This window comes from Triticum dicoccoides, chromosome 1B (assembly GCF_002162155.2).
Source record: "Triticum dicoccoides isolate Atlit2015 ecotype Zavitan chromosome 1B, WEW_v2.0, whole genome shotgun sequence".
NCBI classification, from domain to species: Eukaryota; Viridiplantae; Streptophyta; class Magnoliopsida; order Poales; family Poaceae; genus Triticum; species Triticum dicoccoides.
Genome location: NC_041381.1, coordinates 269,713,485 through 269,730,021, shown reverse-complemented (window position 1 = coordinate 269,730,021; position 16,537 = coordinate 269,713,485).

The window sequence follows — 16,537 nt, the reverse complement described above, 5'->3', positions numbered from 1 at the left end:
TTCATCCAATCGATCGGCTTCAGTTAGCAGCAGTAGGGAAGGAATCGCTCGATCCGGTTCAGTTAACAGCCATCCATCGATCGCTCGGGTTCAGTTACGCGTAGCCTGTAGTGCAATCGCTCGGGTTCAGTTAGAGCCTAATGCCTCGCTCGGGTTCAGTTAGAGTCAACGCCTCACACACATGCGCGTACATGTACGAGAGAAACGCGCATCGCTCGGCCCCCGACCTCCCAACCGGGAACTCCCCGAAATTTTCCTCCCCCTCGCTTCTACCACGGTTTTTTCCATCATGGACGGCCCAAAGAATGTCATGCAGCTGCGTCTCCGGCCCGCCCAGGATGAAAAGCCCATTTTCTGTCATGATTTTTGGTCATAGAAGTAGGAGCCCACCACATCTATGATGATACCGGGTTTTGTCACAATTATCGTCATAGAAGTGTCATATGTATGACAGGAAAAAAATTCGTTCGGCCCAAAATGTCACGGATGTGTCTTTTTTTGTAGTGTAAGAATTCTTTTTCAATAGTAGCATAATTTCTCTGGGCAGTGTCTAGAGTTTTACTAGCATATTGAATAACATTTAGTTTCTTATCAACTCTTTGCCCTAGAACAGCACCTACAACATAATCGCTAGCATCACACATAATTTCAAAGGGTAAATTCCAATCAGGAGGCTGAACAATTGGTGCAGAAATCAAAGCTTTCTTAAGTATTTTAAATGCTTCTACACAATCATCATCGAAAACAAAAGGAATATCTTTTTGCAATAGATTAGTCAGAGGCCTAGAGATTTTAGAAAAGTCCTTAATGAACCTCCTATAAAAACTGACATGACCAAGGAAACTTCGTATAGCTTTAATGTCCTTGGGACATGGCATCTTTTCAATAGCATCAACTTTAGCTTTATCAACTTCAATACCTCTTTCAGAAATTTTATGCCCCAAGACAATGCCTTCATTAACCATAAAGTGACACTTCTCCCAATTCAAAACAAGACTAGTATCTTTGCATCTCTGCAAAACTCTATCAAGGTTGCTCAAGCAATCATAAAAGGAGGATCCATAAACGGAGAAATCATCCATGAATACCTCACAAAAGTCAAAGAATATAGCCATCATGCATCTTTGAAAGGTAGCAGGTGCATTACATAAACCAAAAGGCATACGTCTATAGGCAAAAGTACCGAAAGGGCAAGTAAAAGTAGTCTTTGCTTGATCGTCCGCTAATACAAGTATTTGAGAGAAACCAGAATAACCATCTAGAAAGCAGAAATGTGTATGTTTGGATAGTCTTTCTAGCATTTGATCAGTAAAGGTAAAGGGTAATGATCTTTCTTAGTAGCTTTATTTAATTTACGGAAATCAATTACCATCCTATAACCAGTAATAATTCTTTGCGGGATCAATTCATCTTTATCATTAGGAACAATAGTAATACCTCCCTTCTTAGGGACACAATGGACAGGGCTTACCCACTGACTATCAGCAACGGGATAAATTATACCTGCCTCGAGGAGCTTTAGTATTTCTTTTCTTACCACTTCTTTCATCTTAGGATTTAAACGTCGTTGATGATCTCTAAATGGTTTGGCGTTTTCTTCCAATTTTATTTTGTGTTGGCATAGAGTGGGACTAATGCCCTTAAGATCGTCAAGAGTATATCCAATAGCAGCATGTTGCTTCTTTAGAGTTTTCAATAATCTTCCCTCTTCCTGCTCTGAAAGGTTGGCACTAATAATAACAGGATATATCTTCTTTTCATCAAGATAAGCATATTTAAGGGTATCAGGTAAAGGTTTAAGCTCAAACATGGGATCGCCCTTGGGTGGAGGGGGATCCCCTAGGATTTCAACAGGCAAGTTGTGTTTCAAAATAGGACCCTGTTTAAAGAATACTTCATCTATTTCCCTTCTTTCATCCATAAACATATCATTTTCATGGTCTAGCAAATATTGTTCTAAGGGATCAGTTGGAGGCACGGAAATAGAAACAAGACCAATAATTTCATCCTTACTAGGCAATTCTTTATCATGGGGTTGTCTACAAAATTTAGCAAAATTAAACTCATGAGACATATCTCCTAAGCCAATCGTAACAACATCCTTTTCGCAATCAATCTTAGCATTAACAGTATTCAAGAAGGGTCTACCAAATATAATAGGACAAAAGCTATCTTGTGGGGAACCAAGAACAAGAAAATCCGCAGGATATTTAACTTTCCCACACAAGACTTCGACATCTCTAACAATCCCAATTGGTGAAATAGTATCTCTATTTGCAAGCTTAATAGTAACATCAATATCTTCTATTTTATCGGGTGCGATATCATGCATAATTTCTTCATATAAGGAATGAGGTATTGCACTAGCACTAACACCCATATCGCATAAGCCATGATAACAATGATATCCTTTTTTAATATAAATAACAGGCATGCCTACAACACGTCTATGTTTCTTAGCATCAGGTCTAGCAATGTTAGCAGCCTGTTCACAGAAATAAATAACATGCCCATCAATATTATCAGCCAAGAGATCTTTAACCATAGCAATACTAGGTTCAACTTTAATTTGCTCAGGAGGTGTATATGTTCTAGTATTACTCTTATGAACCACAGTTGAAGCTTTAGCATGATCCTTTATCCTAACATGGAAAGGTGGTTTCTCAACATAAGTAGTAGGAACAATAGGATCATTATAAGTGATAGTCTTTTCTTCAACTGTAACAGTTGCAACTACTTTTACTTCAGTGGGAGGATTATATTTAAACCACTTCTCCTTAGGGAGATCAACATGAGTAGCAAATGATTCACAGAAAGAAGCTACTATCTCAGAGTCAAGTCCATATTTAGTGCTAAATCCACGAAAAGCATCGGTATCCATAAAAGATTTAACACAATGAAACTTAGGTGTCATACCTGACTCCTTACCATCGTTGGAATCCAATCTCCAAAGTTGCGTTTAATTCTTTCCAAAAAATCTCACTTGAATTCAATAGTCTTCATCATGTAGGAGCCAGCACAAGAAGTATCGAGCATGGTGTGATCATTAAGAGAAAGCCGAGCATAAAAATTTTGAATAATCATTTCTCTTGAGAGCTCATGATTGGGGCATGAATATAAAATTGACTTAAGCCTCCCCCAAGCTTGAGCGATGCTTTCTCCTTCGCGAGGCCAAAAATTATATATATAATTACAATCACGATGAACAAGATGCATAGGATAAAACTTCTGGTGAAATTCCAATTTCAATCGTTTATAGTCCCAAGATCCCATATCATCAAATAGCCTATACCATGTCAATGCATCTCCCTTCCAAGATAAAGGGAAAACCTTCTTATTGAAAATATCATCGGGCATACCTGCAAGCTTAAATAATCCACAAACTTCATTCACATAGATAAGGTGTAAATTGGGATGCAATGTTCCATCTCCTGCAAAGGGATTAGCTAGTTGTTTCTCTACCATACCCGAAGGAATTTCAAAGTAAACATTTTCAGTAGGTTCAGTAGGTTGAGGAGCAACTCTTTGCTCTGCTAGTCAGGGTGAAGATACCCCGAACAAGCCCCTCAAAGGATTAGTTTCCATAGTAACAAGTGACAGTAAATTTTAGCACACTATATAAATGTTTCCTTACCAAGTTCCACTCACCAAAGGCGCTTCACTCCTCGGCAACGGCGCCCGAAAAGAGTCTTAATGACCCACAAGTGTAGGGGATCTATCGTAGTCCTTTCGATAAGTAAGAGTGTCAAACCCAACGAGGAGTAGAAGGAAATGACAAGCGGTTTTCAGTAAGGTATTCTCTACAAGCACTGAAATTGTAGGTAACAGATAGTTTTGTGATAGGATAATTTGTAACGAGTAACAAGCAATAAAAGTAAATAAGGTGCAGCAAGGTGTCCCAATCCTTTTTGTAGCAAAGGACAAGCCTGGACAAGTTCTTATAATGAGAAAAGCGCTCCCGAGGACACATGGGAATTATCGTCAAGCTAGTTTTCATCACGCTCATATGATTCGCGTTCGTTACTTTGATAATTTGATATGTGGGTGGACCGGGTGCTTGGGTACTGCCCTTTCTTGGACAAGCATCCCACTTATGATTTACCCCTATTGCAAGCATCCGCAACTACAAAAGAAGTATTAAGGTAAACCTAACCATAGCATGAAACATATGGATCCAAATCAGCCCCTTACGAAGCAACGCATAAACTAGGGTTTAAGCTTATGTCACTCTAGCAACCCATCATCTACTTATTACTTCCCAATGCCTTCCTCTAGGCCCAAATAATGGTGAAGTGTCATGTAGTCGACATTCACATAACACCGCTAGAGGAGAGACAACATACATCTCATCAAAATATCGAACGAATACCAAATTCACATGACTACTAATAGAAAGACTCCACCCATGTCCTCAGGAACAAACGTAACTACTCACAAAGCATATTCATGTTCATAATCAGCGGGGTATTAATATGCATTAAGGATCTGTACATATGATCTTCCACCAAATAAACCAACTAGCATCAACTACAAGGAGTAATCAACACTACTAGCAACCCACAGGTACCAATCTGAGGTTTTAGTACAAAGATTTGATACAAGAGATGAACTAAGGTTAGAGAGGAGATGGTGATGGTGAAGATGTTGAAGGAGATCGATCCCCTCCCGATGAGAGGGTCGTTGGTGATGATGATGGTGATGATTTCCCCCTCCCGGAGAGAAGTTTCCCTGGCAGAACAGCTCCGCCGGAGCCCTAGATTGGTTCCGCCTCGTGGCGGCGGAGTTTCGTCCCGTAAGCTTGCTTATAATTTTTTCCAGGGTAAAAGACTTCATATAGCAGAAGATGTGCACCGGAGGGCAGCCAGGTGGCCCATGAGGAAGGGGGCGCGCCCTGTAAGGGTGGGTGCGCCCCCCACCCTCGTGGACGGTGGGTGGCCCCCCTCAGGTATTTCTTCCGCTGAATAATTATCATTAATTCCAAAAATTACTTTCGTGGAGTTTCAAGACTTTTGGAGCTGTGCAGAATAGGTCTCCAATATTTGCTCCTTTTCCAGCCCAGAATCCCAGCTACCGGCATTCTCCCTCTTCATGTTAAACCTTGTAAAATAAGAGAGAATAGCCATAAGTATTGTGACATAGCGTGTAATAACAACCCATAATGCAACAAATATCAATATAAAAGCATGATGCAAAATGGACATATCAGATACGAGCCAATGTTACGGAAGATGATGAGCAAACTATGGCACATTTCTTGAATGGAGTCAATCATCCCATCAAGAGGATTGCCGACTTCCAACCTTACTCCAACCTAATCGAGCTAGTGTATCAAGCCACCAAGGCGGAACGACAAGTGCAAGATGACTTCAAGTACGCCAAGTACTCTTCCAAGAACTACGACTCCAACAACCAAGCTTCAATGACTCCAACACGTTCTACCTCAACCAAACCTTCTACAAGCAACAGCGACAAGTCAAGTTACAAGGAAACTTCGACAACGTCAAGTCATCCTCCTACTACAAGCAACCTCAAGCCGAGAGCTTCATCATCTATGACTCCACTAGATGAGACCATCAAGACAAGTTCCATCAAGTGCTTCACATGCGGCCGCCGAGGCCACAAGTCCTTCCAGTGTACCAACAAGCATACCATGATCCTCAACAACGACGACACCTATGACTCCATGAGTGAAGAGGAAATGGAAGCCCTTGAGCAAGTGGCCATGCAACGGCGCGTGAATGAGGATGAAGATTATCAAGTCTTTTGTAACAAAGATTCAAGCCCCGCTCTCGTTTTTTCCAAAGTCTTGACACTTCAACAACAACAAGATGAAGACCAAATATGCATATCTTCCACACCAAGGCGGGCATCAATGGAAGGTCCATGAAGGTCATCACCGACGGAGGAAGTTGCCATAAATTGGCAAGTGAAGAACTATGCTCCAAGCTCCAATTGGTCAAGATGAAGCACCCTCGCCCATACAAGGTACAGTGGCTTCGCGACGCCGACACTATTCAAGTGGAGTACATGGTCCAAGTTTCATTAAAGATCGGAGCATACGAAGACACTTTGGAATGCAACATGGTTCTGATGTCTGTTTGCCATCTCCTACTTGGATGACCATGGCAATTCCACCAAGGCGTCATCCACAACGGGTGTACCAATCACTATAGCTTCAAGATGAAGGGAAAGAAGTACATTTTACGACCTATGTCACGAAGTCAAGTGATCGCCGACAATCAAGCCACCACACATCATGGAGAGAATAGTGAGTGTGAGCCACCCAAAAGGGAGTGAGAGCCACAAGCCAAAAATGAGTGCCTCCACAATGAGCGACAATAAAACCCTAGTGCTATTTGCTACCAAAAGTGAGATGAGAAAAGTGTGTGAGAACCCATCAAGTGTTACACGCTATGTCCTTTTGTGCAAGGACGAGGCAACAAAAACAAACACCTCTCACAATCTACCTTTAGTGTTATCTTCTCTATTGCAGGAATTCCAAGATGTATTCCCCGATGAGCTACCTCCGGGTCAACCTCCCCTTCAAGGCATCGAACACCGCATCGACCTCATCCCTGGAGCACCTTTTCCTAACAAGGCACCATACTGCGTCAATCCCGAAGAAACCAAGGAGATCCAACGGCAAGTACAACAACTCATCAACAATGGCCATGTACGAGAAAGCTTGAGCCCATGTGCCGTCTCGGTAATCCTTGTTCCCAAGAAAGATGGTGCATATCGCATGTGTTCTGATTATCGTCCTATCAATGCTATCACCATTCGCTATATATTTCCTATTCCAAGCCTTTATGATATGATAGATGAGCTTAGCGGAGCCACCATTTTCTCTAAGATTGATCTTAAGAGTGGCTATTACCAAATCTGCATACAAGAAGGTGACGAATGGAAAACTGCATTTAAGACCAAATTTAGCTTATATGAATGGCTAGTTATGCCAATGGGCTTATCCAAAGCACCCGGTACTTTCACGTGAGTCATGCATTGTGTCCTTAGGCCATACATTGGTGTATTTGTTGTGGTCTACTTTGACGATATTGGTGTATTTAGCAAATCTCTCAAAGATCATGTCACCCATCTTAGAAACGTTTTGCATACTCTTAGAAAAGAGCGCCTTTATGCTAATATGGACATATGCCTTTTTGGTGTTGATAAGCTTGTTTTCTTGGGTTTCGTTGTGTCTTCTAAGGGTGTTCATGTAGATGAATCTAAGATCAATGCTATTAAAACTCGGCCCCAACCAACCAACTTGCAACAAGTGCGTAGTTTTCTTGGCTTAGCTGGTTTCTATCATATATTTGTGAAGAATTTTAGCACCATCGCTTTACCTTTACATGCCTTGAGTGAGAAAAATGCACCTTTTGTTTGGGGACCGTCTCAAGATACACATGCCCATTTGCTTGCATTACCCAACTTTGATAAACCATTTGAGATACTTTGTGATGCTAGCGGTTGCGGCATAGGAGGTGTGTTGATGCAAGAGAAGCGCCCCATAGCTTACTTTAGTGAAAAACTTTCCTGTGCGCAACTTAACTACCCCATCTATGACAAAGAGTTGTATGCTTTAGTGAGAGTTGTGCATGTTTGGGAGCATTATCTCCGCCCTCATGAGTTCATTCTTCACACAGATCATGAAACGTTTAAGTATCTTAAGGGTCAAACTAAGTTGAACAAGTGTCATGCTAAGTGGAGTGAATTCATTGAGTCTTTTCCTTATGTCATCAAGTATATCAAAAGCAAAGAGAATGTTGTGGCGGATGCGCTTTCCCGTAGATGCATGCTTTGAGTGTCATTGGCTTTGAGCTCTTAAAAGAATTGTATGCGCATGATCCTACTTTTGCTATTCCTTATGCAAAATGTTTGATGCATACATCTTGGGAACGCTATTACATCAAAGATGATTATCTTATGAGAGCTAACAAACTATGTGTTCTCGAGTCTTCTCTTCGTTTGTTACTTTTGCAAGATGCTCATGGAGGAGGATTTATGGGACACTTTGGACGCAATAAGACATTTGCTATGCTCTCTAAGAACTACTTTTGGCCCAAGATGTTCTGTGACGTCTCACGCTTCACCAATCGATGCTCTACATGTCACAATTTGTATGGACTTTGTGCTTGGTCTACCTAGAACTAGAAATGGCAAAGATTCTGTGTTTGTTGTCGTGGACCGATTCTCTAAAATGGCTCATTTCATCCCATGCAACAAGATAGACGATGCTTCACATGTTGCAAATCTTTTTTGTAGGGAAATCTTGCGCCTACATGGAGTACCAAAGACTATTGTCTCGTACCGTGACGTCAAGTTCTTAAGTTACTTTTGGAAGACCTTATGCGCCAAGATCGGAATCAAGCTCTTGTTCTCTTCGTCATACCATCCCCAAACCGATGGCCAAAAGGAGGTAATGACCCAGACGCTATCTACTCTCCTACGCGTGTTGACGAAGAAGAACATCAAGGAGTGGGAAGAGTGTTTACCCATCACCGAGTAAGCCTACAATTGAGCATGACACTCTACTACCGACAAGTCCCCCTTTGAGGTCATCTACGGCTTCAACCCATTGTCCCCATTGGACATTCTACCCCTTCCACTACAAGAGCGCATCAACATGGACGCAAGTGCACGAGTGAGCTACCTCGAGAAGATGCATGAAGATACAAGGCACACCATCGAGCGCCAAGTACAACGACTCGCGACCAAGCTCAACATCAACAAGCAACCCATGATATTCGACATTGGAGATCTTGTGTGGCTGCACCTTCGCAAGGACCGCTTCCCCAACGAACGCAAGCCCAAGCTTCTACCTCGAGTCGACGGATCCTTCAAGGTGCTTGCATGCTACAACAACAATGCTTACAAGTCGATTTCCCGTGCGATAAGTACAACATGAGAGACATCTTCAGAATCAAGGATCTATCTCCCTATCATGGTGATGAGGTTCTTGATCTGAGGTCGGATCTTTCCCGGGGGGAGATGATGCGGAGCATCCTAAGGTCATCCCGTGGACCTACCTACGTATCCCATGACACCACTTGGACCTATGACAAGAGCTCGAGCAAAGGCTATCGAAGATAAGGTGAACTTGCTCCTCTCTGAACTTATACATTCTTCATGCGAGACATGGCTATTACCTCAAGCGGAAACCCTATGTGAGATCAGGTACTTGGAGGAGAGCCATAGGGCAACTACATCCAATGGACAAGACGGCGAGGACACCGAGTACAAGAATCAGGAAGAAGAGCTGCCAGTAGCCTACAGCCTCCGGACGACCGACACGGACCGAACGTCCGACACCCCAACGACCAGACGTCCGAGCCCCTCCGGACATCCAGTGTCACCCAACAGAAGGGAAATTATTGGAAGTCTGAGACCTCCGCCGCCTCCGGAAATCCAACGTCGTCTGATCAAAGCCAAAAGGCCAAACGTCCGACCCCTACCAGACGACTGGACCCTTGCGAGCCTCCGGACGACCGACGCCTGTCTACACACAGTGTGTTGGGCTGAGGCCATGTATCCCTTTGTGACCCTAGACTATATATACTCCTCATCCTCCCTCTTTCTAGGGTTAGCAAAGGTTTAGCTCATTTGAGAGATAGAGTTTTGCTCATCCATTCGGTTCTACTCCATCGAGAGACCGCGGCCTCTATGGAGAAGGTCCATCGATTGGATTTAAGACCCCTCACGGGAAGACCCCTCAAGACCTCCTCTCGGAGAAGAACTCGCTACCGATCGTATCGTCATTTGTTGCGTTTGCAGCTTCTATCACTCTTTATGTTCATGGATCTAGCACATGTGTGATCTCTCTCATTGATTTGAGTGTTTCCCCTCGTGTTTCCCCTCGTGTTCTTCATGTTCTTTGTAGGATCCACTCCATTTCACGAAAGATCGGCCTTAGGGTTTCCACCCTACATCACGCGCACTTTGGGGTGTCTACGCCGTAGAGCTTGTAGCCCCGAAATTTAACCCATGGTCGGCATGCCCGATCACCTTCAACCGCAAGGACCATCGAACCAGTATCCATCATGGAGGATCTGCGGCCCTGGTTCTTGACCCTATTATCGATGGGTACCACTTCACTGGAGTCCTCATGGACAAAGGCAGTAGCCTGAATCTGATTTGTCAGATACGGTGAGAAAAATGGGTATTGACCCGTCAAGGATCAAACCCAGTAATGCCACCTAAAAGGTATAATCCCATGCGTTGAAGCCCGCTGCTCGGGCACCCTGAGCCTAGAAGTAGTGTTCGGCTCACCGGACAACTATTGCAACAAAGAATTGATCTTTAAGATTGTCCCCTTTTGCAGTGGGTATCACGCCCTCCTAGGTCGGACGTCGTTCACTCAATTCAAATTCATCCCCATTACGCCTACCTAAAGCTAAAGATGCCCGAACCAAAGGGCGTCATCACAGTCAATGGCAACATGGAGCGTTCACTTCGGACTGGGGAACATACAGCGACTCTGGCAGCCGAAGTCCAAACCGACATCGAGGGGCCCAAGTATTAGCCCACCATCAAGGCACAAGAGGCAAGTAAACGGGCCCGAGCCCTGTCCCCATTTAGGGAGCCTTCCCACGCTCGACATAAATAGGGATACGCCCCCTACAGCATATCCACCCCAATCGCACACTACATGCCTCGTAAGCACAACTTCATGCTCAAAATACCATAGGCAGTTGTGGGGCCCAATAAAACAAAAGCCAAGTGTTTGGCTCAACCGACCTATGGTCAACCACGTCTTTGGACATAAACATGTACCATCTCGGACCTATCTGGCATTAAGCTCGAACAGCACGACGACTTCTCAAGACCCTTTGTCAAGGGCCCGTCGGCCGATCATCATCCCCTCCAAGGAGTTCTTCTTCCCCACAGAAGCAAAGGCGCAGACGTGCAGCGGGGCACTGTAAGGGCATCAATCCACGCATCAAGGCCCTGTGCAAACCTTTCATCTGTAAAAAAAATTCTTTCCTACAAAGTACATGTAATAGTTGCTTCGGCAGTTTGAATTGTACGGCTAGACGTCATGAGCTTATTGGGGATAAATACCACCTTTTACGGTCCTATCGCAGTCATTTATATTGCACATCTCTTTTCCTCCCACTCTTCAACGCCGCCACAAGTTAGTTCGGCACACATTTTCTCTAAAAATGCAATCAGCTACTAGACCGTGGGCTCGGTTGTAATACTCGCCCTATGCATCAAGTTCGGCACTATCTTTTTTCTATGAGTTCAGCGTCTCACATAGTGCATTATATGAATCGGTTCCGAATTATGTCTTGGGTCAATAGTTGGGTTGCCCGGCTCCTGTGCTTACCTTCTTAAGTTCCACATGTTCGGCTAAGAAGGTAAAGGGAGAACCACTGTGATTGTACTTCTGGCTAGCCCAGTCAAGTACCTCAGTGGAGAAAGCCGAAAACTGACTGTCATAATAAGTGAGAACTGGTCGGCAATCCAATGACAAGTGTCAAACCAGGAATCGATGGTAATTGCCCCCTGTTATAAGAAGGGTTTTGTCCTTGCACAAACTAAGTGATAAAGGTATATACCTCGGCTCTCCCGAACATCACAAAATACTGGGGGCTACTCACTAGCCCCTGTAATCAAGTTCCTATGGCTAAGTGAAAGTAATAAAACTGCATAGTCTAATTACCTTATTTCCCTCATGCACTACCACCTTCGAGCACCGAGACGTCGGCTAAGGGTCATAGTACGGAGTATGAAACACCCTTCATAGCATCTACATGGGGGCTAAAGCCGACGACTGGTAACTTTCACATAAAAATGGCCGCATAGGAGTCAAAACAAAATTAAAAAAGATACAAGTACGATAAACCATACAAAATATCCGCATTATAAAGAAAAAGGTCCAATTGTCATTTAACGCATGATATTACGCTCATTGAAGGATTACATCTTTCGAACATTGGTCCTCTATCGCCCGAGCACCATCCATCACGATGGGGAAATACTGCTCGGGACATCGGTGCTCCTTTCCAACGGGCAGGGGTTCAGCGGCCATCTTGACCGGCTTGATCTTCGGCCAATGCACCATGGTCCTCGCGAAGGCCATTCGAGCTCCCTTGATGCACATGGAGCGCTTAACAGCATCCACCTAGGAAGCAATGTCACACAACTTCTGCACCAGGTCGAAGTAGCTGCTCGGTATTGGCTCTGAAGGCCATAGCCGGACACGAAGGTCCTTCATGGCCGGTTCCTCTATCCGATGCAGCTCCATTAGCTGTTTCATCTGATTACTCTGGAGGGGACGGTGTTCAGGCGCCTGGAATTGCGCCCAGAACAGTCTGTGCTCGGCATCATCCTCTCGATCCGCATAGTGCCTTGCGGCATCCTCCGCACTCCTCAGAAGCTCCAGAAATGTGCCTTGGGAATGCCACACTCGTGTGAGCAACGTGAATATGTGATCGACAAAGACACTCTACAGTAAGTACGACTTACCATCTGCAATTTGCTTTACTTGGCGGAGTTGCTCTCGGGCGCCCCGCCCCTTTGTCCTCGCCCCCGGATCTCCTGCCTTATCTTGGGCAGCTTAGTGGTTTGATCCTTATTTTGTTGTTCAAGGTCCTCACATTCAATGATGGCATCCTTGACCCCTTGCTGCACTTCGGCCACTCTGTCCTCGTGCTTGTCGTTGACAGTTTTCACCGTCGTGAGTTCGGCGACCGCCTTCTGTTCGGCCGCTTCTTCCTTGGCCTTCTTCAGTTCGGCCTTGAGGCCCTCGACCTCCACGGCGACAGCTGTAGTCATAATTAAGCAGTTCTTGCTTAGGGATAACCCCAAATACCTTGCTCAACAAGGAAAATTCAAATTAGTAAGTCTCGACCGGACTAACCTTGTGCTTTGTCAAACCGCTTGTTGACAAGGTCGAGCTCCTCATCGTAGCTTTTGAGCTTCCGGTTCATTTCGGCCAGCTCTGCGGCATTGGCAGCTGCCGCTAAAGACGAGGCCTATAAAAACAAAAATATCACATCATTTATGCTCCTGATTCAATGATTTTCGATCCTCTGCCAGGTTTTTTAATCCTAATAGAGTTTTGGGGGCAGCTATATATGAGGATTGCACAACTGATGTAGAGCATCTTCTGAAGGAAATATGCCCTAGAGGCAATAATAAAGTTATTATTTATTTCCTTATTTCATGATAAATGTTTATCATTCATGCTAGAATTGTATTAACCGGAAACATAATACATGTGTGAATACACAGACAAACATAGTGTACTAGTATGCCTCTACTTGACTAGCTCGTTAATCAAAGATGGTTAAGTTTTCTAACCATAGACATGAGTTGTCATTTGATTAACGGGATCACACCTGTAGGAGAATGATGTGATTGACTTGACCCATTCCGTTAGCTTAGCACTTGATCGTTTAGTATGTTGCTATTGCTTTCTTCATGACTTATACATGTTCCTGTAACTATGAGATTGTGCAACTCCCGTTTGCCGAAGGAACACTTTGGGTGCTACCAAACGTCACAACGTAACTGGGTGATTATAAAGGAGTACTACAGGTGTCTCCAAAGGTAAATGTTGGGTTGGCGTATTTCGAGATTAGGTTTTGTCACTCCGATTGTCGGAGTGGTATCTCTGGGCCCTCACGGTAATGCACATCACTATAAGCCTTGCAAGCAATGTAGCTAATGAGTTAGTTACGAAATGATGCATTACGTAACGAGTAAAGAGACTTGCCGGTAACAAGATTGAACTAGGTATCGGATACCGACGATCGAATCTTGGGCAAGTAACATACCGATGACAAAGGGAACAACGTATGTTGTTATGCGGTTTGACCGATAAAGATCTTCGTAGAATATGTAGGAGCCAATATGAGCATCCAGGTTCCGCTATTAGTTATTGACCGGAAACGTGTCTCGGTCATGTCTACATAGTTCTCGAACCCGTAGGGTCCGCACGCTTAAGGTTTTGATGACAGTTATATTATGAGTTTATGAGTTTTGATGTACCGAAGGAGTTCGGAGTCCCGGATGAGATCAGGGACATGACAAGGAGTCTCAAAATGGTCGAGACGTAAAGATCTATATATTGGACGACTATATTCGGACTTCGGAAAGGTTCCGAGTGTTTCGGGTATTTTTTGGAGTACCGGAGAGTTACGGGAATTCGTTGGGGAGTATATGGGCCTTATTAGGCCATACGGGAATAGAGGAGAGAGGCCAAAAGGAAGGAGGCCTGCGCCCCCCCCCCCTCTGGTCCGAATTGGACAAGGGGCGCAGCCCCCCTTTCCTTCTTCCTCTCCCCCTCTTTCCCCTTCTCCTACTCCAACAAGGAAAGGAGGAGTCCTACTCCCGGTGGGAGTAGGACTCCCCCCCTTGGCGCGCCTCCTCCCTAGGCCGGCCGCCTCCCCCCTTGCTCCTTTATATATGCGGGCAGGGGGGCACCCCAAAGGCACGACAACAACAATTGATCTTTGAGATCTATTAGCCGTGTGCGGTGCCCCCCTCCACCATAGTCCTCCTCGATAATATTGTAGCGGTGCTTAGGTGAAGCCCTGCAACGGTAGAACATCAAGATCGTCACCACGCCGTCGTGCTGACGGAACTCTCCCTCGACACTCGGCTGGATCGGAGTTCGAGGGACATCATCGAGCTGAACGTGTGCTAGAACTCGGAGGTGCCGTTGTTTCGGTGCTTGATCGGTCGGGCCTTGAAGACGTACGACTACATCAACCGCGTTGTTCTAACGCTTCCACTTTCGGTCTACAAGGGTATATAGATTACACTCTCCCCTCTCGTTTCTATGCATCACCATGATCTTGCGTGTGCGTAGAGATTTTTTTTGAAATTACTACATTCCCCAACAGTGGTATCAGAGCCAGGTTTTATGCGTAGATGTCATATGCACGAGTAGAACACAAGTGAGTTGTGGGCGATACAAGTCATACTGCTTACCAGCATGTCATACTTTGGCTCAGCGGTATTGTGAGATGAAGCGGCCCGGACCGACATTACGCGTACGCTTACGCGAGACTGGTTTCACCGTTATGAGCACTCGTGCTTAAAGGTGACTGGCGGGTGTCTGTCTCTCTCACTTTAGCTGAACCGAGTGTGGCTACGCCCGGTCCTTGCGAAGGTTAAAACAGCATTAACTTGACGAACTATCATTGTGGTTTTGATGTGTAGGTAAGAACGGTTCTTGCTAAGCCCGTAGCAGCCACGTAAAATTTGCAACAGCAAAGTAGAGGACGTCTAACTTGTTTTTGCAGGGCATGTTGTGATGTGATATGGTCAAGACCTGATGCTATATTTTATTGTATGAGATGATCATGTTTTGTAACCGAAGTTATCGGCAACTGGCAGGAGCCATATGGTTGTCGCTTTATTGTATGAAATGCAAACGCCCTGTAATTGCTTTACTTTATCACTAAGCGGTAGCAATAGTCGTAGAAGCAATAGATGGCGTAACGACAACGATGCTACGATGGAGATCAAGGTGTCGCGCCGGTGATGATGGTGATCACGACGGTGCTTCGAAGATGGAGATCACAAGCACAAGATGATGATGGCCATATCATATCACTTATATTGATTGCATGTGATGTTTATCCTTTATGCATCGTATCTTGCTTTGATTGACGGTAGCATTTTAAGATGATCTCTCACTAATTATCAAGAAGTGTTCTCCCTGAGTATGCACCGTTGCGAAAGTTCTTCGTGCTGAGACACCACGTGATGATCGGGTGTGATAGGCTCTACGTTCAAATACAAGGGTGCAAAACAGTTGCGCACGCGGAATACTCAGGTTAAACTTGACGAGCCTAGCATATAACAGATATGGCCTCGGAACACGGAGACCGAAAGGTATCATATAGTAGATATGATCAACATATTGATGTTCACTGTTGAAACTACTCCATCTCACGTGACGATCAGACATGGTGTAGTTGATATGGATCACGTAATCACTTAGAGGATTAGAGGGATGTCTATCTAAGTGGGAGTTCTTAAGTAATATGATTAATTGAACTTAAATTTATCATGAACTTAGTCCTGGTAGTATTTTGCAAATTATGTTGTAGATCAATAGCTTGCGTTGTTACTTTCATATGTTTATTTTGAAATGTTCCTAGAGAAAATTGTGTTAAAAGATGTTAGTAGCAATAATGCGGATTTCATCCGTGATCTGAGGTTTATGCTCATTGTTGCACAGAAGCATTATGTCCTTAATGCACCACTAGGTGACAGACCTATTGCAAGAGCAGATGCAGATGTTATGAACGTTTGGCTAGCTCAATATGATGACAACTTGATAGTTCAGTGCACCATGCTTAACGGCTTAGAATCGGGACTTCAAAGACGTTTTGAACGTCGTGGACCATATGAGATGTTCCAGGAGTTGAAGTTACTATTTCAAGCAAATACCCGAGTTGAGAGATATGAAGTCTCCAACAAGTTCTATGGCTAAAAGATGGAGGAGAATCGCTCAACTAGTGAGCATGTGCTCAGATTGTCTGGGTACTACAATCGCTTGAATCAAGTGGGAGTT